The sequence below is a fragment of the Malaclemys terrapin genome, chromosome 7 (genome assembly GCF_027887155.1).
Source record: "Malaclemys terrapin pileata isolate rMalTer1 chromosome 7, rMalTer1.hap1, whole genome shotgun sequence".
In the NCBI taxonomy this organism is placed as follows: Eukaryota; Metazoa; Chordata; order Testudines; family Emydidae; genus Malaclemys; species Malaclemys terrapin.
This window is the reverse complement of record NC_071511.1, coordinates 119,775,880-119,799,793: the sequence shown is the minus strand read 5'-3', so window position 1 is coordinate 119,799,793 and position 23,914 is coordinate 119,775,880.

Below are 23,914 nucleotides of genomic sequence, written 5' to 3'. Positions count from 1 at the left end.
CAAAATTGGGCCTGATTCTCCACTCCCACTGATGTAAATCAGCAGTGATTCCATTGAGCCCAGTGGCATTATATGTGGTACAGTTCGTGTAACTTAGAAGGTGGCCTAGACTGTTTTTCTTTCTAAAAATGAGCTGAGGAGACTGAAAGAGATGTGCCATGACGAGCCAGGAAAATGATCTTTGCTTGCATGTGAGGGCAAGACTGCATTTGTCAAGGCTGGAGAGGAGGCGGCTGCAGGAGTCAAAATGGGAGATGATGAGGGGCTGGATGAGCGATTTGGTTGAGGGGATGGCGAGGAAAGGTCAAATCTTAGAGATGACTCGCAGGAAGAAGAGGAGGATTGAGACGCAGCCTGGACATGAGGACCCAGGAAGAGAGCGGAGTCCAAAATGATGTCCAGATTACAGGCCTGAGTGACAGGCAGGATGGTGATGGTATCACTGAGGGTGGAGGGCTCATGTGGTGAGGTGCGGGAGATTCAGAACTGTGTTTTGGTCATGTTGAGTTTAAACTGATGGCTGGACATCCAGAAGGAGATATCAGAGAAACTGGCTGAGATTCTAGTCTGAACAGAAGGAGACAAGTCTGGAGTAGCAAGGTAGAACCAGGCATCTTCGGCGAAGAGATGATAGCTGAACTCGTATTTGCAAATGAGATCAGCCAACAGCAAGGTTTTAAAGGGAGTCCATGTCTGCAGGCCCTCAGGCAACAAACATTTCAGACACATTAAAATCTCACATATGCTTTCTAGTCTGTCTATTCTTGTTGCTGCTGTTTGGGGGCATGGTGCTGGCAATCTGTGTTAGTCACCGTCAAAACAACATCTTTACCCCAGAAGCAGATGGGCTTTTTGTCTCCAGTGCTCCATGCACATGGAGAAAACCTGTATTCCAAGTCAGCCCAAATGAAACTTCCCCCCACTCTGTGTGTCTGTTCTCTGTTTGGCTGCACACCCTGTAGGAAAGGGACCTTGGCATCACTTATTTGAAAAGTGCCTTGTGCGCTCTGTGTACAAATGACACATTAATAATAATAAATCACAGGATCCACTCTGAAAACTATTTTTCTCTCTATTATTTATTGTAAAAGGGGGTCGCTCGTGGTTACATAAACAGAAAGATGGTTGAGATGGAGAACTGGGCACGTGCTCATTTCTTCCCCACTCTCTCTCTCTCTCTCTCACTCTCTCTCACTCTCAGGCTGAAAAAAGAAACATTAAAAAGCAACTAGGCCGCAATTTGTTCCCATTTCCCTTTACTTCCTTTCCATTAAGGTATTCGCCTTCTGCTGTCCGGTAAGCTCCACACCGTCAGAGTTCCACTTGCCAACTTGATTATTGCCAAGTAATAACCAGGCTTTGCCCATGCACAGTTCCGTGGTCACAAGGCCTGGTGCTTCCTACACAAATCTAAACCCCATAGACGTCAAGGGAAAGACTTCATTAGTGCAGATGCAGTCCCTACTGAGAACAGATCTGGTCTCTGTGATCCTAGTTCGTGGGCCCAAGGAACGTAAAGGAGAAGCTTCCATTAAAAACCCAAACAAGCATCAAGTCCTTTTCCTTGCAAGGATCCTCGAAGATGTAACCAGTGCAAACCTAGCACTAGGGCCAGTCACTGATTTTTTTTTTTTCTTAGCGATCCCAGGTTCTTCACAGTCCCTTCATAGCCCAGCTGGGCCATATGGAACCAGAACTGCTTGGCTGTGAGTCATAGGCCCTATACTGTCAATGCTCAAGTGGCAGGGACCTGTGTTTTTGGAGCAGGAGGATCTGAGCTGGATCCCTGCTACCAGCTGTCACGGAGTCCCCGGGCGATGCTTTGGAACTGCTCCCCACAAAGCCAGGCAGGACTTTGGGGAGCCTTCTCTCCCTTGGAGCAGACTGTCTTCAGGGCAAGAAGCTCACATGGCTTCACCTTCCTGGGTCTCTCCTTGGAGCATTCAGCATATGCCCCTCCGTGCGCTTCCCACAGCGAGTCCACCCAGGCGGGGTCCTGGGGAAGCCAGAGGGTCCTGCACAGCCCCCCACCTCGCTTCGCAGTCCAACGTGACTCTTAGCCAGCCAGTAAAACAGAGGCTTATTAGATGACAGGAACATGGTCTAAAACAGAGCTTGTAGGTACAGAGAACCGGACCCCTCAGCCGGGTCCATTCTGGGGCCCAGCAAGGCAGACAACCCCGTCTGCCCTCACTTCCCGTCCCCAGCCAGCTCCAAACTGAAACCCCCTCCAGCCCCTCCTTTCTGGCCTTTGTTTCTTTCCCTGGCCAGGAGGTCACCTGATCTCTTTGTTCACCTTTAGCTATTCCCATGCACAGGGGAAAGGCCCCAGCCATTTGTTGCCAGGATACAAAGTGTCGGCCATTTATGCACACTGGAGACTTAAGAAATGCATAGGGGAAACTGAGGCACTCACACAGTATTCAGAGGAAACATTAAGAACAGTCCCATTTCGTCACACCAGCATGAAACCCCAAGTGGTCGTGGCATGCAGAGACCCTTTACATTCCTGATTTGGACCCTGGCTCGGGAAAGTATCCCCACTCAGCACTTAAGTCAAGAGGCAGTGGGACTTTAGCCCTGGACTTTGGAACAACCAACATATAGAATCTGATCCAAAACTCATTGAAGACCATGGAAATGCTCCCATTCACTTGGAACAAGCCTATAACCCAGGGGTAGGCAACCTACGGCACGTGTGCTGAAGGCGGCACGTGAGCTGATTTTCAATGGCACTCACACTGACCAGGTCCTGGCCACCGGTCCGGGGGGCTCTGCATTTTAATTTAATTTTAAATGAAGCTTCTTAAACATTTTAGAAACCTTATTTACTTTACATACAACAATAGTTTAGTTATATATTATAGACTTCTAGAAAGAGACCTTCTAAAAACTTTAAAATGTATGACTGGCATGCGAAACCTTAAATTAGAGTGAATAAATGAAGACTCGGCACACCACTTCTGAAAGATTGCCGACCCCTGCTATAACCACTCCCCACAACATCCATTCCAGGTTTCCTACAAGACACCCCACATAAGGGGATGGGATATTTGTTCCTAGTCTGAAGAAGTTGCAGAGATGAGAAATGTTGCAGATATGTAAGCCGAGAATAGACGCTTGATGAGACAAACAACACCAACGAGCCCTTGAGAACAACGCAATGTCCCCTGAACGGCTCACAAATCGAAGAGGGCGTTAAAACTGGAAATGTGTGTCCAGACCAAACTACAGTACATGAAAAAAGCTCCATCTCCATCCTTCAGGGGCTAATGGAGCTTTTATTGCAGGCAACGCTGAACACAAAGGAAATGTGATACTCAAAAAGCCTTCCTGTCAATTGTTATTTCGCCAATTACTTCTGAATACAATCATAACCACTCTGCTGTAACACGGCTGCCAGGCTGCATGAAATACTCATTCATGTCAACAGGAGAGAGGCACTTAAAAGAAAGAATCAGAGATGCCAATTCTTCCTCCCCTCAACTGAAGGAGCAATTCAATAAGGCTTGTCAGGAAGGAACGTCCTCCCACAATGCGACAGAGGAGGCCTCACCGCCTGGTCAGAGATGTACTAGGGTTTCTGTTGGTGCAAAGTGGGTAAGGGAGGAAATGGAAGATTAAAAGTCATGATTTCTTGGGTGAGCAGGAAGGTTTCTGAGGCATGGGAAGGGAGCCATGCAGCTCCGCTGTTAACTCTTTCATGTCAGTGAACATGGAAGTTAGTTGTCTCTCAGGGTAAGATAATGAGCAATTTGGGGCAAGGACCATTTCTGCTTTATATGTGTGTACAGCACCTCACACAATGGGGCCCAGACTCCTATCTATGGCCTCTAGTCTTTACTGTGATACAAATAATATAATCTTTCTCTTAATGTATGTGCAACGTGCCTCAGGTTCACATGACCAGGATTCATCACTGAATTTGGTCCGCTGGTTGGATCATTAGCGTCCCTGGCTCGGGCTGGGTACTGATGGGGAGCGCAATATGAACACTGATCTATGCCCCCCAGTAATATAATAATAATAAATAATGATTAGTCAGGGATGTGGCCTTCTTAAAGGGTAGATCTAGATGGCACTTGATCTGCAAGGAGGCCATGTCCTTTTGTGATTTCCCATCATGATGATAAGGGGTCTGTTAGAATACACACCACTGAGAGTTATAAATGCCTTGAATGGTTAGTTGAATGGCTGGATGGCTCCAGCTAATCATTCACCCTGCCATCCATTACAATCCCCAGATTGGCATGCGTCATTTCCCTGGTAGGGCCAAATTTTCAAACGAGCAAAGCTCCCATTGAGACACCCAGGTGCGGGCCAGATACTCAAATGTGGTGACACTGATGACCAAATTTTCAAAGAAGCTCCGCACCCAAATTATGACCTAAATCAATGATGTGCAATGCTGAAGGCTGATCCTCAAATCTCCCCGCACCTCAGGAGACCAGCAGGTTCCCCACAGAGACCCCATTCCATATTGTGCCTGCAACATCTTTGATGCCACACTCCAGAGTCAGGGTCGGTGCTGCTAAGTGCCAAATTTGACCTGGAGATTCTCAACAGTAAAATAATAATCATTCCAAACACAACAAATACGCTAAGGGCACATCGAGACTGCACGGTTTAAATGCGACAAAATCAGGGTTGGAAGCGCAACCTTAACTATGCCCCCTTGTGCATGTGTCCCTTGATGCAATCTTTAACTAAATTAGCAAACTATTTCTCAAATAATGTAATTTAATATGGGGGCATCAACAACTTTAGATAAACCTGGGTAGCGTCTTGTAGTATTTTTTTCTTTCCCTTATACTCCCACAGTTTTCATTGTCTTAATGGGCTAGTTTATCTTTATCAGATGGGAGCTTTTATATAATAAGTTATCTTCTCTCTACTTTAAAAACTTTCCCCGCACCTATGCACTGGGGACCTAAACTACCTTTGCATTGCCCATATTCTGTGGCTGTGCAGAGCCCCCAGTATGTGGTAGAGCAGTCTTGGGGCTGCTCTCACTTATGCTCTGCTTCTCATAGTCCCCTATGAGCCCGGGGAAGCAGAGAATACTGTAGTGCAATGCACTCCAGCCATGTCCTTGACATGCCCCTGATTCTCCCTGCTCCCCCAGGGTTACTGTGTAGAGTTGACGTAGAGCCCTTATTCTAGTCCTGCCCCAGATAGGGAGGCCTATAAGCACTGGCTATTCTCAGATGGCTGTTTTCTCCCATTTATGGCACTTATACACTGCCAGAATGGGGAAAAGGGGCCCTTGTGTAGCTGAGAATCAAACCCAATGTGTAGTCCACATTGCAAGAACATTTTATCCTGCATTGTTCATGTAAAAGATTTTCATGGATTCTGCTTGATGTCAATCATAAAGCCATGCTAGAAGATACTTTGTATGTGTATCTAAGGTCATAGGGGAAACGTATGACACTATAATGGATTATTTGAGAAATAGTAAGTGATCATGTAGTTAAAGACTGCTTGTACAACCTTAGCTCCATTATTTCCTGATATCTTGACCAGGCAACTTCAATGTTAGAATCATAGACTCATAGAAGATTAGGGTTGGAAGAGACCTCAGGAAGTCATCTAGTCCAACCCCCGGCTCAAAGCAGGACCAACACCAACGAAATCTCTTAACATGCCTTTGTACGGAATTTCCTAGGTTTTATTAGCAAAGAAAGCAAGAAAACAAGCTTCACTCTGCTCTGCTGCCTGGCAAAAAAACTGGCATTAATGTCTGTTAATTCCACAATCTGGTGCTAGACCCACCGCTCCAGGCACTTTAACAAGCCTTCAGGATGGAGGCCCTCTCCTGCCCAGTAGTTGGTTCTCCAGACACCTGCTCTCCTGCAAACTGTAAGAGCTACACCCAAGGAAGATGCTTCAGTTGACTTCATTGGAGTTAGTCTCAGGCCCCTTGTGCATGAAACCCAAAATTGCATTGGCCTTTGTTCCAGCCACCTCATGTCTAACTTGCTGTCAGCCTTAGGTCTCTTTACTGCCCACTTTTCTCCCTTCGGATGGTTGGGCCCTTGACCAAACCAACTCTACCTGTCAAGGTTCGCGCCTCCATTCTTGGGTGTCAATGTAACCTAGTGAGTATGGCATTAGCCTGGAACTCAAGAGACCTGGATTCTAGTTGTGGCTCTGCTGCTGGGTGACTCTGAGCATGTTTCACCTCCCCGTGCCTCAGTTTTCCCCTCTCTAAAATAGTGCTAATGATAGTGGCCTCTTTTGTAAAGTGCTTTGAGGCCTGCTGACGAAAAGCCCCATATAAGAGCTTGGGATTATTACTAGCACCTTGCTCTCTTGCACCTGATCTTCAGGACCCTTGGTGGCATTTTAGTCCCCATCGTTCTGCGAGCTCGCTTGTGGCTGTGGGCTGAGGAGCGCTGGGCCCTGCGGTCCTTTTTGTTAGAACAGTGCACCTGTTTATTGCAACACCATGGAGGCTGGCCATCTACTTGCAATGCATCATTTTTGTGCTTTCACCCAGCCTCTGCATTTGAATACTACTGCTTGAATTAATCATTGTACATCAGTTTGGGTTGATTTTTCAGATCAGCACATGTAGCAATAAAAAATGAATGTAAAGTGACTATTTCCAGTCATCCAGTGTATTAAAGCTGCACTCACTGACATTTCAAAATGGGTACGCTGTGCACCTGCAGTACCATTTTTTTAAAGCCAGACAGATTACTATTAACATCGGGGCTCATGCTACAAACGATATGATTATGAAATACAGTGTCACATGACAGCCCTTAAGAACACAGAGGTCAATAGCCTTGTCTCCTTAATTTTAAAAAGTATTAAGCCTGAGCTAGGGTTGTGTTACTGTCTCTCTCAGCTTCTCCTCCACTGGAGCTTGGCCTCTTGCACTTACCTGTCTCCGTGAAATCTCACAATTCTCCCACTCTTAGCGACATGACCAACCGCTTATCACCCTGCAGTTTCTCACTGGGTTTTAGGAATTTCTTCCATTTAGGACCCTGTGACCTAGTGACCAACAGCCTCCTTAAAATAGTGTGACCAGATGTCCCGTTTTTATAGGGACAGTCCCGTTTGGGGGGACTTTTTCTTATATAGGCGCCTATTACCCCCCATCCCCTGTTCTGTTTTTTCACAGTTGCTATCTAGTCACCCTACCTTAACATAGATGAAACAAAGCATGAGAGAAACAGGGATTTTAAAACAACTGCCCACATATTTAGCCTCATCTAATCTTACACTTCACTACAAGCTAAGTTAGCCAAGCTTTCCTCTTCCGTTACAGGAATGCAACAGACCCAAGTTGCATTCTCCAAGCCAGCCCAGATCCTCTTGAGTCTTTATAGTGACACATTTTTACTTTATTGAAACCTTTCAACATTACCCAGACACAACGAGCGAGTCAGAAAGATCCCTTTTCACTTTTTCCAACTGAAACTGTCGACAAACATTTCTGTTTCTATGAAACTGCATTTTTCAATGGAGATCTGTTTTCACGGACTGCCACTGAGCGCACTTGTAATACGACTAATAATAACAATACTGTATCGGGAACCTCTCTGTTGAGTAAGGATAGTCTTGAGGGCGAAGGCACAGACCTGGCTACCTGTGTTCTGGTCTGTTGCTCCAACTCTGTTCAAGCGCTCCATGACTCAGTTTCCCTATCTGTAGCATATATCTCCTGTGCAACCAGACCTAAAAATTGCATTCAATTCTAGCCACTAGAGCTGGCCGAATAAATGTTGTTTTTGGTGGGGAAAAATTCAGTTCAGGTCAAACCAAGCCTGAAATTGTTCAGCATTTTTGGAGATGCAAAATAGTCTATTTTGGGTCCATTCTAGAGCAGGGATGGGTCTCCCACATCCCAGGAGGGGGCCATAACTCGAGAGCTAAAGGTTAGGGGGTGGGGTGAAGAGGTAGTAGCACCTCCCTCACCATCACTTCCTCCTCTGGTCATTTTATGAATGGCCGAAATTATACATGTCAAATTCACATCTACCAAAACTGCAATTTTTGCCAAACACACTATTGCTCCCAAAAATGTCACCCAGCTCTACTAACTACCTGGTTACCAGAAAGATATTCAGAAGTCGAACAAAGTCTAGTAAAGGGGCAACAGAAAGGATCAGGAAGTTACAAGGGAGTTAAGCACATGTCGCTTGGCCACATGACAGCAAGGCAGGGGGCCAGGGCAATGAAAATGAACTGCTAGTATTTATAGCAGAGTGCTGTGTGCCCCCAGGATGGAGCAGTGTTGAGCACAAGAACCACAGTTATGCTTGGCCGCTGGCTCCACGGCTACACGCTGATAAAAAAAAAACACGGCACCAAGTTTCAGAACCCAGGTCAGCTGACGCAGGCTCACAGGACTCGGGGCTGCAGGTCTAGAATTTGCAATGTAGACATTTGGGCTGAAGCCCAGGATCTGAGACCCTTCCACCTTGCAGGGTCTTGGCTCTTGGGCCCAAGCCCAACGGTCTATACCACTCAGCCTGAGCCCCATTGGCCTGCGTCAGCTGACCCAGGTCAGCCATGGGCCTTTTATTGCAGTGTAGGCGTACTGTAGGTGGCCAGTGGAAGGTTGTTCATGGCCTCATGCACTGTAGCAAGAGCTAAATACAATCTGACCATACTGGGGAAGCTGTAGCCAAGTGCCTGATCTGCGTGATGAAGATCCTGCTTATGCCCATGAGACACACCCATGCTTTGCCCCTATATTGTCCTACCCTCTTACAGTTAAAGGAAGGGGTCATCAAGCGCTTGAGACGTTCTTTCACTCGTTGCCGAGAAATAGGCCACGTACGTAACCTTCCTGTCCCTCACACTGGGGCACGGCAGCCATGACCTCCCTGCCATGGACAACACGAGGTCTCCTAAGAGGACAGGCCTCAGGCATCGTAAAATAAAGAACTCGAGGTGTATGAAACCTGGCCACTAAGCCAGGCTTGGCAGGTTCTCTGTTGATAAGAATTTCAATGCACCTGTGCATCTTCGCAGCATGACAGGCCTGACGCTAGCCTGAACAGAGAGCTGCATAATCTGCTTCATGATACATCCACAGAAAAATAAAATCCTTCCCTGGCCATTCCCACCCCTGTGTCAGTAATAAAGCCCATTCTCACAAGTGCCTGGCGGTCCTTTACCTGTGATGGTTCCGGGGAAGAGAGATCTGCAAATGACTGGAGTTTCAGGTTAGCTCTCAGCCAAGGACAGTCTGGAGTTACTGAGTCAGACTTCCCGCCCCCCAGCCCACAGCCATTAGTGTGCATCATATGGCGTTTGTCCATGGAGGGTTCATAATGGCTTGCAATGCCCTGAAAATGCAGAATGTGTTCCCCTATATGTGTATATATGTCATTTCTGTAGTGTAGCGATGGTTCTCCCAGCAGTACGTTCCAAGCTAACCATGCACTTCCCCAGTGGTTAATGTCAGAAGTCTTTGGCCCTTGTGTCCTAGACTCAGGGTTAGCTCCTCCCAACGCTCCTCTTGCACCTGTGTGACTCCACGGGCTTTGATGACGATCAGAGGCAGGCCCCAGCAGGACTTTGGGTTCATCCGCTTCACGGTAAAAAACACAGGGAACAGGTTGGCACAATTGGCAGATCCTCACTGAGAGGAGCTGGGACGGGGGTGGGGTTGGGCGTGAGATGCCAGGGTCGAGCTGTGTGGGGCACCAGGACAGGAATAACAGAGAGCCTGTCATGTCCCAAATGCACTGGGCAAGATGGACGGCATGAGTGTTTTAGCAGGGGTTGTGCCATCAGAATTAAGGCCGAATGGCAGCATGGGGGGTGGCCCAAGGGCTGGAGCAGCAAGAGGTGCTGTAGATCAGGATTGAGTGGAACAAAGGGTGATGGAAGAGTATGGATGCTGGGCAAGGGAGCTTACGTGGTACCAGCCAGCACTAAGCCTGGCTCAGACCAGTGCTAGACCTTCTTACTTGGGTGCTAAATTCACTCAAACAACAGCACGAAACCCTCAGTCCACAATGTCCCAAATGAACTGAATGGAAATCCAGATCTCTCTGACCTCTAGCTACAGAGGAGGAGGAACTCTTACATAGTGGTTAGAGCCCAGGATGGGAAGTAAGGCAGTTGGGGGGAGGGGGTTACTCCCAGCTCTGCCACTGACTCACCGTGTGACCTTGGGCAAGTTATTTCATGTCTTTGTGCCTCCGTTTCCCCATCTGCAAAAAGGGGCTTGTAACAGGGTGGCTTTCCCTGGGGCTGGACAGCCTGGCATTAAGCCAGCCCTGATTACAGGCCTAGCCCCACCTGAGAAAGTAAATTCCCTATAAAGGGCAGCAGGTAGCTGGCTGAGGAGGGATCTGAGACGGCCAGAGGCAGGAAGCCTGACAATAAGCAAGAGAAAGCTCTCCAGGGAGGGTGGCCTGGCGGAGACCCTGCTCCAAGAAGGAGGGGAAAGTGTGACAGACGGACCCTCAGGAGGAGAGGTCTGTGCCTGGCTGAAACTGGGATAAAGACCGTCTGAGATGGATTCTCTCTTCTAAGATCTAGTGTGATGTTGGACCATTGGCTGAGAGACAGAATGGGGGTTGGGGCCTGGAGGGCCAGTGTATACCCAGAAGGCTAAAGAAAGGGGATCCTTTGTGGGGGTTGTTTTGAACTTCTTTTCAATTGGGTGGGTTTCTAAAGGGCTCCAAAGAGGGGGAAACAGAGGCTTGGTGCTGCAGCATGACCTCTATCCACAAGGGGGGTCTCAGGAGGCAGCTCCCCCTATGACAGGGCTGTTAATACATCCCTCCCACGGTGCTGTTTGACTGTCTGGTATGGTTTATGCTGTGGAGCAGAAGTGCCAAGCAGGATTCTAAGAGCAGTTATTTTTGTGCTTGGGGAATAAACAACAACCTCACCTTAAGCAGACACTAAGTTGGAGCGGAGCTGTGTTTTCAGCAACAACCCTGCTACCAATACCTGTCAGTTCAGCTCTGTAACACAACAGGGGGTAATTCAGTTCAGCTAACCAACAAAAGCACACACCTAACCTGGAAAAACACCTCTATCACATCACGTGGACTGTAAGGCAGTCAGGTGCAATTATCCGTGGCCTTAAAATAAAGGGGATGTAAAGCTTCAAAGCCAGGGGTTATTTGTATTATCAAGCGGAAAGTTGCTCTCCTTACCTCTCAAGATCAACCGAAGATGGTAACATCCCCAGACATTTCCAACCCAGGTGGCAAACCCCATTGCACTGCATTGCCATAATCCCAATGAGAGGTAATAATATATGGAGATATACCTATCTCATAGAACTGGAAGGGACCCTGAAAGGTCATCGAGTCCAGCCCCCTGCCTTCACTAGCAGGACCAAGTACTGATTTTTGCCCCAGATCCCTAAGTGGCCCCCCTCAAAAATTGAACTCACAACCCAGGGTTTAGCAGGCCAATGCTCAAACCACTGAGCTATCCCGCAAGGTGAGAAAAGCACACCTTATCAGAGCTAGGTCAGCATTATGAAGGATGGGATGCAGCCTCCCAGCCAATCAGAGATGCTGGCTTGTGGTTCTCATGGATGCCGTTGTGGATCTGAGCATTGGCAAGTCCTAAATGGCAGACTGTGGTCATGTGTCTTTGTCCAAGAATTGCTCCACTGGATTAGACCATTGGCACACCTAGGCTGTATCCTCTCTCCAGAAATATCCAACGCCTACTTATCCAGGGGGAAATGGAGCCAAGTGTTTCAACTGGTGACTGGATACCTGAGTACTGTGTGTAGTTAGACTCAGGGAGTCTGGACACAAGGGAACATTGGCTAAAGCTAACTTGGGATTTATCTGTCACTACCCATGTGGTTGCAACACTGGCCTGGGATGTAGAAGAGCTGGGTTCAATTCCCGCTCTGTGCTAGACTTTCCTGTGTCACCTTGTGCAAGTCTACACTAAAAAATTAAGTCAACCTAACTTACGTCAGCATACAGCTACCACAGTAATTACGATTGCTTGTGCGTGTCTACACTATGCTCCATTCATCAACCATGTGCATCCTCCCCAGGAGCGCTTGCACAAATTGAACTGTCATTGTGGGGCGGCTTCTGAAAGCCAGCAACAGTCCATGTAAGCAACACGGTGTCTACACTGAGACTGCAGCAACCTCACTACATTAACATATACTCTATGCCTCTCATGGAGGTGGAGTTATTAAATCGGCGTAGCAGGCGAGTTACATCAGCAGGAGCGAAATGTTAGGGTATGTCTTCACTACCCGCCAGATCGGCGGGTAGTAATCGATCTATCGGGGATCAATTTATTGCGTCTCAGCTAGATGCGATAAATCGATCCCCGAACGCACTCCCCGTCGACTCCGGAACTCCATCAGAGCGAGAGGTGGAAGCGGAGTCGACCGGGGTGCCACAGCCGTCGATCCCGCACCGTGAGGACCCGAGGTAAATCGATCTAAGATACGTCGACTTCAGCTACGTTATTCTCATAGCTGAAGTTGCGTATCTTAGATCGATTCCTCCCTCCCCCCGCCCCAGTGTAGACCAGCCCTTAGTGTAGAAACTTACAGTTAGGTAGACATACGCTGCCTTGCATCAACCTAACTCTGTAGCATAGACCAGGGCTTAATCTCTCCCTGTGCCTCAATTCCTACCCATTTAATGGAGATAATAATACTTCCCAATCTCACGGAGTGTTAGGAGCCAGTCAGTGATGGATACTGCATAGATTCCTAGATAGATATTTTGCTCTATACACATGAGGTCAAGCCTCATTGCTAGTGAAGACACCATTTACTGCTAGACATAGCTAGAAAGATAAATAAAGGTGACAACCCCTAATGGCTCATCTAGCTAACTAGAAAATATTGAGGCAAAGAGGAAAGGATCCCTTCCTGACCCTGCATGATCAGTGTATGCCCTGAAGCATGACATTGGAACATCCTTATTTTAGCAAAACTCCTGTACAAATGTCAAAGAATACCAGCTTCCCAGAAGATCTTGATCGGCTCCTATTTTGATTGGCCTAAAATCAAGGCATGTGCCAGAGCCTCAGCGGGGATGAAGGAGTGAAGTCAATGGAGCTGGTCCAGTGCTTTTGCTAAGATGATGCCCTTTGGCCTGCAAACCTGGAGCACAGCAGAGCAGGACGAGTAAACCAGGCAATTTGCTAAGCAATAAATAAATGCCAAATTAAAAATCCTAGCTGTGTGTCCCAGCTTGCAGGCCATCTGATTAACGTCCACCCTGCCCCCTATTTGCATAGGAATGGATATGGAATACAAAACAGGGATGCTGCAGACTGGAGCATGGGGCCTGTGGAGCGAGTGAAGCCTGCAGAGTCCTGCTGCACTGATCTCTTGCTTTCTGAAGGCTAAAAGAAAAGGAATAATGCATATTCCGCATGCCCCCACCCCAAAAAAAACCCCTCTCATGTTTTCAATTTGCATAATATCAACAAAAGCAACAGTGTTCTCTCTTCCCAGGGGGGCTTTCGCGAAGCCACAGTCGCGGAATCGTTACCATGCAGCCGTTCCTCCGTGGGAGCCCATCAGCAGAAAGGATGGCTCCTTGGGATGCACACATCAAAGACACCATGCAGCGCTATTAGCCGACGCGAGAAAAGAGAAAAAAAGCCGAGCCCTTGTTCTTCAAAAAACAGCTCTTTTGTTCCTCGTGATCTGTTTGCTCAGCCTTCTGTGAGCTGGACCGCCTGGAGCTGGGATTTCATTCGAGTGGCGTCAGCTAAGCAGAGCTCCCCTGGGCACTGTAACAGGATGGAAGACCTCCAGCGAGCAGCAAGTGGTGGTGTTAAAGCAGTCAGTGATGCTCTTCCCCCTGAGCCAGGATCCAGACAGTGTGGTGCTAGGGGGCGCTGTGCAGCTGTGGGTTCAGCCAAAGTACCCTCCCCTTGGGGGCACAGAACAACCCATCTTGGGCCAACGGTGGGATTCGAACCTGGCCCTTCAGCGCTAAAAGCGCAAGCCGGTATCACTCAAGCTAACAGACAAAATCTCCTGGGGCTGGCTGAAGTATGCTTACCAACCTCCCCCTGGCCCAGCTGCTCGAGGGAAACAAAGGCCTGCACTTTCCTAGAAGTGGGTCGGAGGGTGTGGCCCTCTGTTAATTAACGAGGGAGAAGGACAAATGCATCTCTAGCGGCTGGGGATCTGTAGTGCTGGCACCCAGGAGCACAGAGTTCAGTCAGTTTATTCCCTGCTTCCAGGAGAATTCTCCTGGTCATGTACCTGGCATAACAGGAGCAATCGGAAGGGAAACAACAGATAGAGCCAAACCAGAAAGCAGCACATCCTGTTCCCATTTCAAACCGGATTGTTTTCAAACTTATCTCCTGGCTTCTGCAAGGGAAAAACTGGGCCGTCAGAGAGCGTGGAACCAGGCAACTCCAGTCCCCCTCATGCAATCAGTTAGGTCATGAGCAAAGGAAACGGGATGAGGTTACACTCTGAACTGCCTTCTGCTTTTAATGGTTATGTGGGCTTGGTATTGAGGGCTGGCCAGCAAAGTGTGGCAGGGAATCCACCTTCCTAGCTGGGATATCTCACCAGAGCCAGATGTGGCTTTAGGAGAGAGCTAAGTTCTCTTCCTGGCTCTGATATGCTGGGTGACCTTTTACAAGTCAATTTGCCTCTGTTTCCCTTCCTATATCTCATCCATTCAAGGGCCTAGGCGGTTTCTCACTATGACTCTGTACAGTGCCTAGTGCGATAGGACCTTGGTCTCGGTTGGGGCGGCTGTAATAGAAAAACTAATAATAATACTTGATCAAAGGTGTCCAGCTTTCCTTTTAGAAAATCTATTTTGTATATTTGCGAATGAACATTAGTATTTTCCATGCTGACCGCCCGATTCTTAGAGCGACCTAAGGCTGATCTTCAGAAGAAGTGTGCATCTGATCAGAGTGCAAAATTACCCCAATTGTGTGGTTGCCACCTCAGGAGTTGTGCATGCACACAACTAATTTGTTGCACAGCTGGTCTTTTGCATGTGTGGTTGTTCTGATGGCCTGAGTAATTATAATGGACACGTATTTGTGCACTTAACCTTCTAAAAATCAGCCCCTCTGTGCCCCTCATACAGAATGGGTTACAGCAGTGACACAAGAGAAATGGAAGGAGTCTAAATTCTCTTTTCATCTCACTCAGCAAGGCTGTCTTTTATTTCTGCGCCTTTCAAGGTGATGGAGGGTCACTGGGTTTTGTTAGCATGGAAACGTATGCACCTTCCAGTGCATAAACAGCACACTCCACCTCCCACCAGACATCTTCGAATAACTGTTTTCTGAAGTGATCTCTGAAGAACATGTACTTGGATTGCAAGTGTCCTCTGACTGGCCAGCTCTTCGTTTGTTGGAAAGGCTGTATTATCCTCGCTTCCAGCCAAAACAAACTCAATTTTTCTGTCGCTGGGGATTTAGTTACAGTCTTTTGGAAGAATAAACTAAAAAGGGGCTGGGGAGGAGATCTGTTAGTCTTGGAAACTCTCACTAGCTGCGTGAGAGGGGAAGTCCTGCCTGCCTGTTACCACGACAATGAGGAGTGTGTCAGGGTTTCCAGTATAAACATCGTTTTTCCAGGATTGTAACACTGACTGCTGACCCCCAAAGGGTCAAGGTTCAGTGTGAACAAGTCCCAGTATGTCCAGAGAGCTCCCAAGCATCCATCCTCCCTCCAGCTTCTCTGCCTCCTTTCCTCTTCCCAAACCAACTTCATCTTTCTTCATTACTGATTACCCTAGACCTCAGTTTCATCTGTTCCTCTCTAGCCCTCAGCCCCTCCTCTACAACCAGCCCCACCCACTCCTTAGGGATGTTTCCCCAGGAAACTGTTCCGACGTCAGACACTCTCTTCTCCATTTGTCCCATATCTTCTACGGATAATCCTCTCAGAATACATAGGCCTTGGAATTTGGCAGAGATGAAAAGAGCAGGGAGCTCCCATAGAGATGGCTAGAACAACTGATATGGATTTACAGACAGAGCAGATGATGGGGAAAGGGCTAGACTGAGGATTAGGAAAAGTGGGGATATTTTATTGTTTTAATTATCTTGGTGATTTGTATTACGCTAACACTGAGATCAGGATCCCATTGTGCTAGACAATGTGTAACTCATGAGGGTCACTCCCTGCCCTGAAAGTTCTCAATCTAAGACAGGGAGATTTCTATTTCTATTTCTATTTCTATTTCGGCTCTTATACCATGTTCAGCCATCACCGTAGTACTGAGCACCTTCTATTGGTGCATCGACATTGTGATTCAGTAACTCGCTTAAGAGAGTCGGTGGCGGAGCCCACAGCACCCAGGTCTCCTGTGGCCTCATCCGGTGCTTTAACCACAAGATCCCCATCCTGCCTCCCAAATCTTAAAAAGAGGTTCAAGATTTGGACTTGTGCCTTTATTTCATACAATAAAGATCTAATAAATGAGCCACTTCAGGGTTCCCCAACATGAGTGTGATGTTCCATCCATTCATTTCCCAACAATTTTTTAAGAGAGTGGTACAAGAATCAATGACATTTGAAAGCCACTAATCTAGCCTATCTCCCCCAACCAGGATAGGATCATTCCCTAGTGTATGTTTACTAGTGTTTTATCCAGACCAGTTTTAAATGAGCTAAGCAGTGGGGCTGCCACTACTTTCCTATCCCGATCCCCAGCTCCCTAGTTTATAGCTTGCCTGTAAAAGTGCACTCGGAGCTGAAACTTGGCAGATGCAGGGGAAAGTTCTTATCTCAATGCCTGGGGAAGTTACACAAGTCAATCCTGTGGCACTCGGATGAGAAAAGCACACCCTAGAGAAATGAATAATTGAAGGCAGACCCTAAATATTAATAAGATACAAGAAGAAGTGGAGACTTTCTTTAGCTCTGCACTTAACGGAGCTGACTGCCTGGATTGTGAGGGAGACACTCACACCCACTAGATGAGCTCTTTAAACCTGTCCTGAAAAATGTGTGCGCTCTCAACAAACACCGCTTCACTAATTTTCTAGTCAAACCCCAACAGCAACGCTGACGCTTGACAGTGAGACATGATCCCAATCCAAATGGCAGTTTGGGATGCTCTCTGCGTCCCCTGCTGCATACAAAACACAGACCAATCAGTGTTGGTGAAAGAAAACCAGAAACTTTAGCAGAGACTCTGGGACATGGCAGCCACAGTGCGAGACGCAGCGAAATTCAGCCACTTGGCATCTGCAGCAAAGCTGTTTATCGTGGCATCTTTATGAAAAAACCCTGAGTTAATTTGAATAACCAAATTGATGTGGGCTGCACAGATACTGCTGCTGGGGGTAATTAAGAGGGAGCTGAGGGAATGCTGTGATTTATTAATAAGTGCCCACAATTTAACTCCTCCAGTCTCCATCTCTAGAGAGTGTGAAGACAAAATGAATCCAACGGGCCATCTCACGGCATCAGTTTTTAAGCAGGCTTCCCTTTGCAATGGATTGCATGATAGGGCCCAAAGTGTGTGTGTAACCCAGAACTGGGAGAATGCAGGTCTTTTCCCCCCAAGTGGCTGGGCCACCTAAGTGGTCTAGGTCTCTGCTCCAGGTTCTAGTTTAGGGCACTTATTGTTTTAGCTCAAAGAGGAGCAGTATGTGCTCTTGGTTCTGAAAGCGCAGGGTTCAGATGCCACTGTCAGCCAAATCTAGGTTGGTTACATTTACAATGGGCCTGCTGATTGTTAACACAGTATTTCAAGCTCCCTGCAAAGTAAACCAGCCTGAGCCCACTCAAGCTAGTCTGCACAGTAAAAGGGGACACTGTCAAAAGAAAAATCACATGTTGAAACAAACAATTCCTCCTCTGCATTTTAACGGCACTTTAGACCATTAACATGAAAGAAATCATTTTATAAAAGCTAATTTTCTATATAATCCCTTTCTTCATTTGTTTACTATTTGCATTTCACTCTTTTGGTACCACAACACCAGAAGAGTCAATGTCATCTCTCTCTACATTCAGGCTGACTTCCTATTTAACATCTATTAGCATCTAACATCTATTAGGTCCAACAGACAGAGCACCAAGCTAGGAGTTAGGACATCTGAGGTCTAATCTTGACGCCGCTACTAACCTGCTGTGTGACCCTGTGTAAGTCACTTCACTTCTCTTTGCCTCTGTTTCCTCTTCCACCATGTGTCTGCCTTTAGATTGTCAGAACTTCAGGACAGGGACTGTCTCTTACTGTGTGTTTATATGGCACTTGTAAGACAGTACTGATCTCAGCTGAAGTTTCTATGTATGTTTATAATGCTAATAAGAATTGGAATATAGTGTTCTTGGGGTGGGGTTCCCAGCTTTAGATGGGAATCTTTGCTCCGTTAATATAAGAAAGTTTGCCACTGTTATTTTTATTAATATATCTTGTAGTGGACCCTCGCTCTCCCGCTCGGAGGGAGGCCACTCGGCCTCACTACACACCTCTATTCACATCTGCATAAGGAGCTTCCATGAACGGGGGTTACACCTGGAATCTCCAGCTCCAAACCACAAACTTTCACCACATGAACCAAGGGAGTAATTCTATTAGCTGGTAGCAGTAGTAGTTTCTTACCATCTAGAGTGACCGAGAACTAGCTGGGGTTTCAACACACTTGGCCAGCATGTTACATTTATTTTTGTACCATCCTGATTCGGGAAGAAAAGAAAAACGATGTTTGTGGCCTAAACAATGTTGAATATCACTGTAATAAGTAACTCCCTTCAAATTCTCAGCAATGGCCGACAACCTGTAGAGCAGAAAATGTTAAGCCAAGCTGAACCGGGCAGATTCTGCCTTGCAGAGCCTGACATTTCTGTACACTGATGTGGGCTATAGCTCAGTGAACTAAAACTGGACGTGACCCGCAGCCTAATGTTTTGCAGAAGGTCGAGCTTTTTCTTATTGAATTCATACGTTGGGTGTGGAGAGATCAACACGTTTTGCATTGGCCGCCGCCTCACAACGTGATTCATTAGAAAGGCCTCGCTCCAGGGGGATCGGTGCAGCAGGATTCCAGCTGGAAGAACTGCTGGCAGTTTGCGCAAATCACACTAAACCGAGATCCATCTGCTTAGAGCTGCTCCCTCTGTCATTCAGAGCGGTCAGTGCTACGGGGCTCCTATAACGACAGCGTAGGAGGGATGGCAGTTAGAGAGGGAACAGGCCATGAAGGGCCTGTCCATTACCTAACCCCCTTACTAGGATCTGCCCATCTCCCTACTCATTCACCCCCATTTCCCATAATCCCACAGTCAGTCCCCAATCCCACAAGACCTCTGTCAGAGTCCGAAACGACAGACAACATTGTGGCTTCTGAGGCAGTCAGCGTACTGCCCTTGGTGCTGGTGAGAAGGGAGGGAGTCTGCTGGGGCTATGTGATCTCCAAGTCCTTGTTTGTTGAACAGCAGGACTGGGGAGAAACTGGTTACTGCCCTGCCCCCCCATGATCCTGGCAGTGGCTCCAACTGCGGATGCTGAGTCTCTTCAGCATGCTGGGAACATCCCTCCCGGGAGAATTCCAGAGAGAGATTCCGACCAGATGGTGCTCCTAGGAAGGGAATAGCTATTGGTGCATGTGCCCTCAAAGTCCTAGTTCCATAGGTTGATGCAGCTCAGTTAACTCACCACCACCACTCCTCCTAGCAGCTACTATTGCTGAGTCTTGCCTTCCTGGAGGACACCGGGTTGTAACTGATTAGCTAGGTTCATCCAAATCAAACACACAACACCTGCCTGTTCAATAACAGTTGAACATACCTATAGACCTGTGTTACATTTCTTCTACCAAGAAGCTAATTCAAATGCTCAAAGCTGCATCTGATCTGTAATTACAACTTGGTTAGTGAACCACATATTCATAAGCAGTACTGCCAACACTCAAAAATCACAAATCAGGCCCCCAGCAATCATGAGATTGCTTTAACAATCATGAGACTATTTTTAAAATAATAATGATTGGACTCTTTTTCTTTGCCTTCCAGTTTCTGAGCCTTTAGGATCCACTTGCTTCAAGTTTTCAAGCTTTTCTCTGCAACTAGGCTTAGAAACTCAATTTCTCTGTTTGTTTGATAAAAGCTGAGATTATTTTCACACAAGTTCTTGATTTCTGCACCCGCAACTTTAAGGAAAACTAAATATCACAAGTCCTGTGATAAAATCAGGAGAGCTGGCAACCTCAGAAGGCAAGAAGTTGGTAGGAGCTCACATTTGTTTTCCAACAGACACCCCAGTTACATTTCACATGTACAATTAGGTTACAGACTTGTAGACATGTAGCTCATTACTTTTATAGCCATGTGCTATACATTTTCTATAAGGCTTTCATTCAGCTAACCTCTTCTGCTCCGTAGACAGGAACAATGGCAGATCTTAGACACTTGGATGGATAGATAGCTATGTACAGGTTTCACTTCATTCAGCATTGAAAAGCAGCCATCTATGTGGTGGAACATGACAGCTATTTATTGGTAGCAGCACAACAATACACAGTGACCACAAGGGAGCACTTTTATTAGGCAGCATACTGTCTTGAGACCACCTTAAAATATCCCCACCTATACTCTGTTCTGATCTGCTCCCTTGCTATTAAAAGACGATTTCTATTGAGCAATCAATTTTGCTGGGCCCTTGCCTGGTTAGTTAAGACAGTTTATGTGTTATGTACACACACACACACACACACACAAAGAGTCTTCCTCCGTGTGTGCTGATTGTTTCCACATATATAGAGAGGCCTCCTCTGCTGGACCATGATCTTTTTACCAGGGCTAGGATCACCTTCTACCTTGTATCTTGTCCAAGCTTGGATGAGCCATTTCCAGTATCCTGCAGAGAACACTTGTGAACCATTAAAGTATCCCACAATTAACATCAGCACTGGTGCAATGTCATTGTGTTAGGCCTTTTGTATCCTGACTGTCAGAGGGTGGACTGGTCAGTTCCCTTTAAGAGGGAATGGTCCAGCCCACCTGTGCCTCATTAATTGCTTTGTGATGGGGCCTGATAGAGGCCAGATGATCTTTATAAAGAGTCAGAGGGGAAGCTGTGCTGCAGGAGAGGTTGAGGCTTCATGAACCAAAAGACTCCAGCCAGGGAGGGCAGGGAGTGGCTGGCCGGCCAAAAGCAGGGAGGAATCCCTCGGGCAGCTTTTGGTTTGAAGTCTATAAATACATTTAACACAGAAGGGAAATGTTTTAAGGGCTCTGGACTGATGGAATTTATTGAACGAATCCTGAATAGGGACAACTGAGGCAGGGACCCCCCCAGCCACTGTTACAACAATGGTCCAAGGCCCTGGAGTGAAACCGCATTGTAGTGTGAGAGTAGGTTAGGACATCATGGTCCAGATAGACGATGTGGGGCCCAGTCCCACAAACACCCCACTACCCTGCACAATGCTCGCTCTCATGAGATTTCAGTGGTATGGTGAAAAGCAGGACATGTCTGTAGGACTGGGCAGCTGGGCCCAGGAGCGCCGCCAGCTTTTCCGCTGCCTAGACAGCGGAAGGTCCCGCCCTGAAATGCCGCCCCCCGACAGAGGCGGCGGAAGGTTCCACCGCAGAAATACCGCCACGGTCACCGCCCCCCAAATCGCGGTCGCCTAATGGGTTGCGCCGGCCCTGGCTGGGCCCATTAAGAGGCAGCACGCCTAAAAGTTCACTTGGTACTAATGACTGCCAGCAAATCCCCTGAAAGCCGTGCACTAGGATTTAAAGTAGGAAAGCACATTTCAACAGCTGACCCACTTTCTTATCAAAGCCCATCTGCGGTTAACATTGAAACAAAGAGTGCCATCTGCTGACTAAATTACTTCATTATCTAGTGCAGACCTAGGCGAGAGTTCTGGCTATTTATAAAGGGTGATTCAGAAATCATCGTGCTCTAATGTCACATTTTTTAAAAAAAAAGTTCCATTTGTTAGTTTCATTTCTGGAGTAAATCAAACATCAGAAGGATCTTTGGCTATAGAATATTTAGGGAGTTATAGTGGTAGATGCTTTGCCTTTTTAAGCAAATAAGGAAGGCATGGCTCACAGATGAGTGAATTGAGACTGCAGATATTTCTCTCTCCTTGGGTTGAGGATGATTATATGGCTTCATTTTAAACACCTGACGGAAATTCCTGTTATTTAATGGAGTAAGATTGCAAAGACCAACGCTAACTCAGAAAATCAAATCAGTGCATAGGTGCTTCCAAAAACAAATAGTGGTTTATTTTTGTTCTTCTTCTGTAACATGAGTGAGGTGAGTGTTGTCATAAAGTTACAGGTCCTTATACTCTGGGGTTTTTTTTGCAGATACGTGGTTGTAAGTAACACTAGAAAATGGTTTACAAACTCAAACCTTGTCTATACTGGAGTTTAGTCCTGATTTCAGCCATCGGTGATCAGCTACTTGCGTAACTACTTCAGTTCAGACCCCTAATGTAAGGATAAGACTTCTCTGCCAGAGCCCAGGGGAAGCTGCACCACTGCACATCACAGCGTTCCTTGTCTACACCTGGGTTGTGCCCCAGCTGCCGAAATCTGAGCTAAGCTACACCACAGACAAGGCCTAAAGCCACACTTCTGATTCCGTCAGGTGGGTGAGGAAGCCTGGGACCGTCTTTCGAAAGTAATTCTATCAGCACCTTGCCACCACAGTGCCTGGCTAGACACAGACTGTGTCCCCACAGACATTACTGATGTCTCAATGCAGTCACACAGTATGTCCTTACTGATCCATAGCCTTGTACGTAAGCTCGTTGGTGAACTGCATACACGTAACATAACACTTAGATAGTAAGCTCCTTGTGTTTGTACAGCACCTAGCACCATGGGGTCCTGGTCCATGATAAATAAAAATAATAAGGATCAAAATTGACCTTTGGCTCCAAAAAAAAACCCATAGTCCTTTAACTGAGATAAGGTTGCAGCTCTACTCCACTTTTAATGGGGACGCTGACAGCCTGAAGATGAGCTCTGTGTAAGTTTGAAAGCTTGTCTCGCTCACCAACAGAAGTTGGCCCACACATATATATTACCTCCCCCCAACTTGTCTCTCTAATCTCCTGGGACAGACACAGCTACAACTACCCTGCATGGCCACACTTTTGACATTCCATTCAACAGAGGGGAATGGTGCACATGACCACATACACACACACACACACACACACACACACCAGTTCATTGCAATGTCCTAGATATCACCATATCCCAACAGTCAATGAAAGTCTTAATTCTTCATTAACATGCACGTGACGTGACCTTGATTTTTCCCATCTACAATGTTTTGGGTTTTTTTTTCAAAATCCTTAACCATTTTCCCTACAGTTCTTCACTATGCATCTTACAGTCCTGGCCCTTTAAAATTCCTTCCATCTTGCAGGGTGAATTCCACTGAATAACACTGAGTTCCTGTAAAAACAGGAGGCATTTTAAAGAGCCAGGACTGTATTAAACTCTTGCCTCCTGGACTACTATAAAATGAGTCCTTGTTTTTTATGCCAAAATTTGCAAGAGAGAAATGTCTTGGCTGTTTTTTAGTCTGTGTGCGTCTGCTGCATGCCAAATTTAGAACAATTTTAACAAGCTGGCTAGAAGAAAACAAATGGCTCTTGATCTGAGCGGCCTGCTGTTCTTGCGGGCATCCCCAGAGAAGACGGAAAGCCGAGAAGATAGCTCCTTATTTTAATTGTTGCATTAAAATCCTTCCAGGCCAGTACACAACTGTTAATAGGCAACTTAATTAAACATCAACCCAGTTCATTTGTATGCTCTCTAGAGGCTCTTGTTTCATTTTTCTCTTATTACTACAGTAACTTCTATTAAAACCAAAGCCGTGCGGAGTTTTGTCTTTATCATGTAAAACACGCTTAGGAGCTACCAATGGGCATCTTCATTTAACTACCTCAGCAGATTCCCCAGCCTCTTCCTGCCCTGAGAGCAAGGCAATGTGCCTGATCTCAT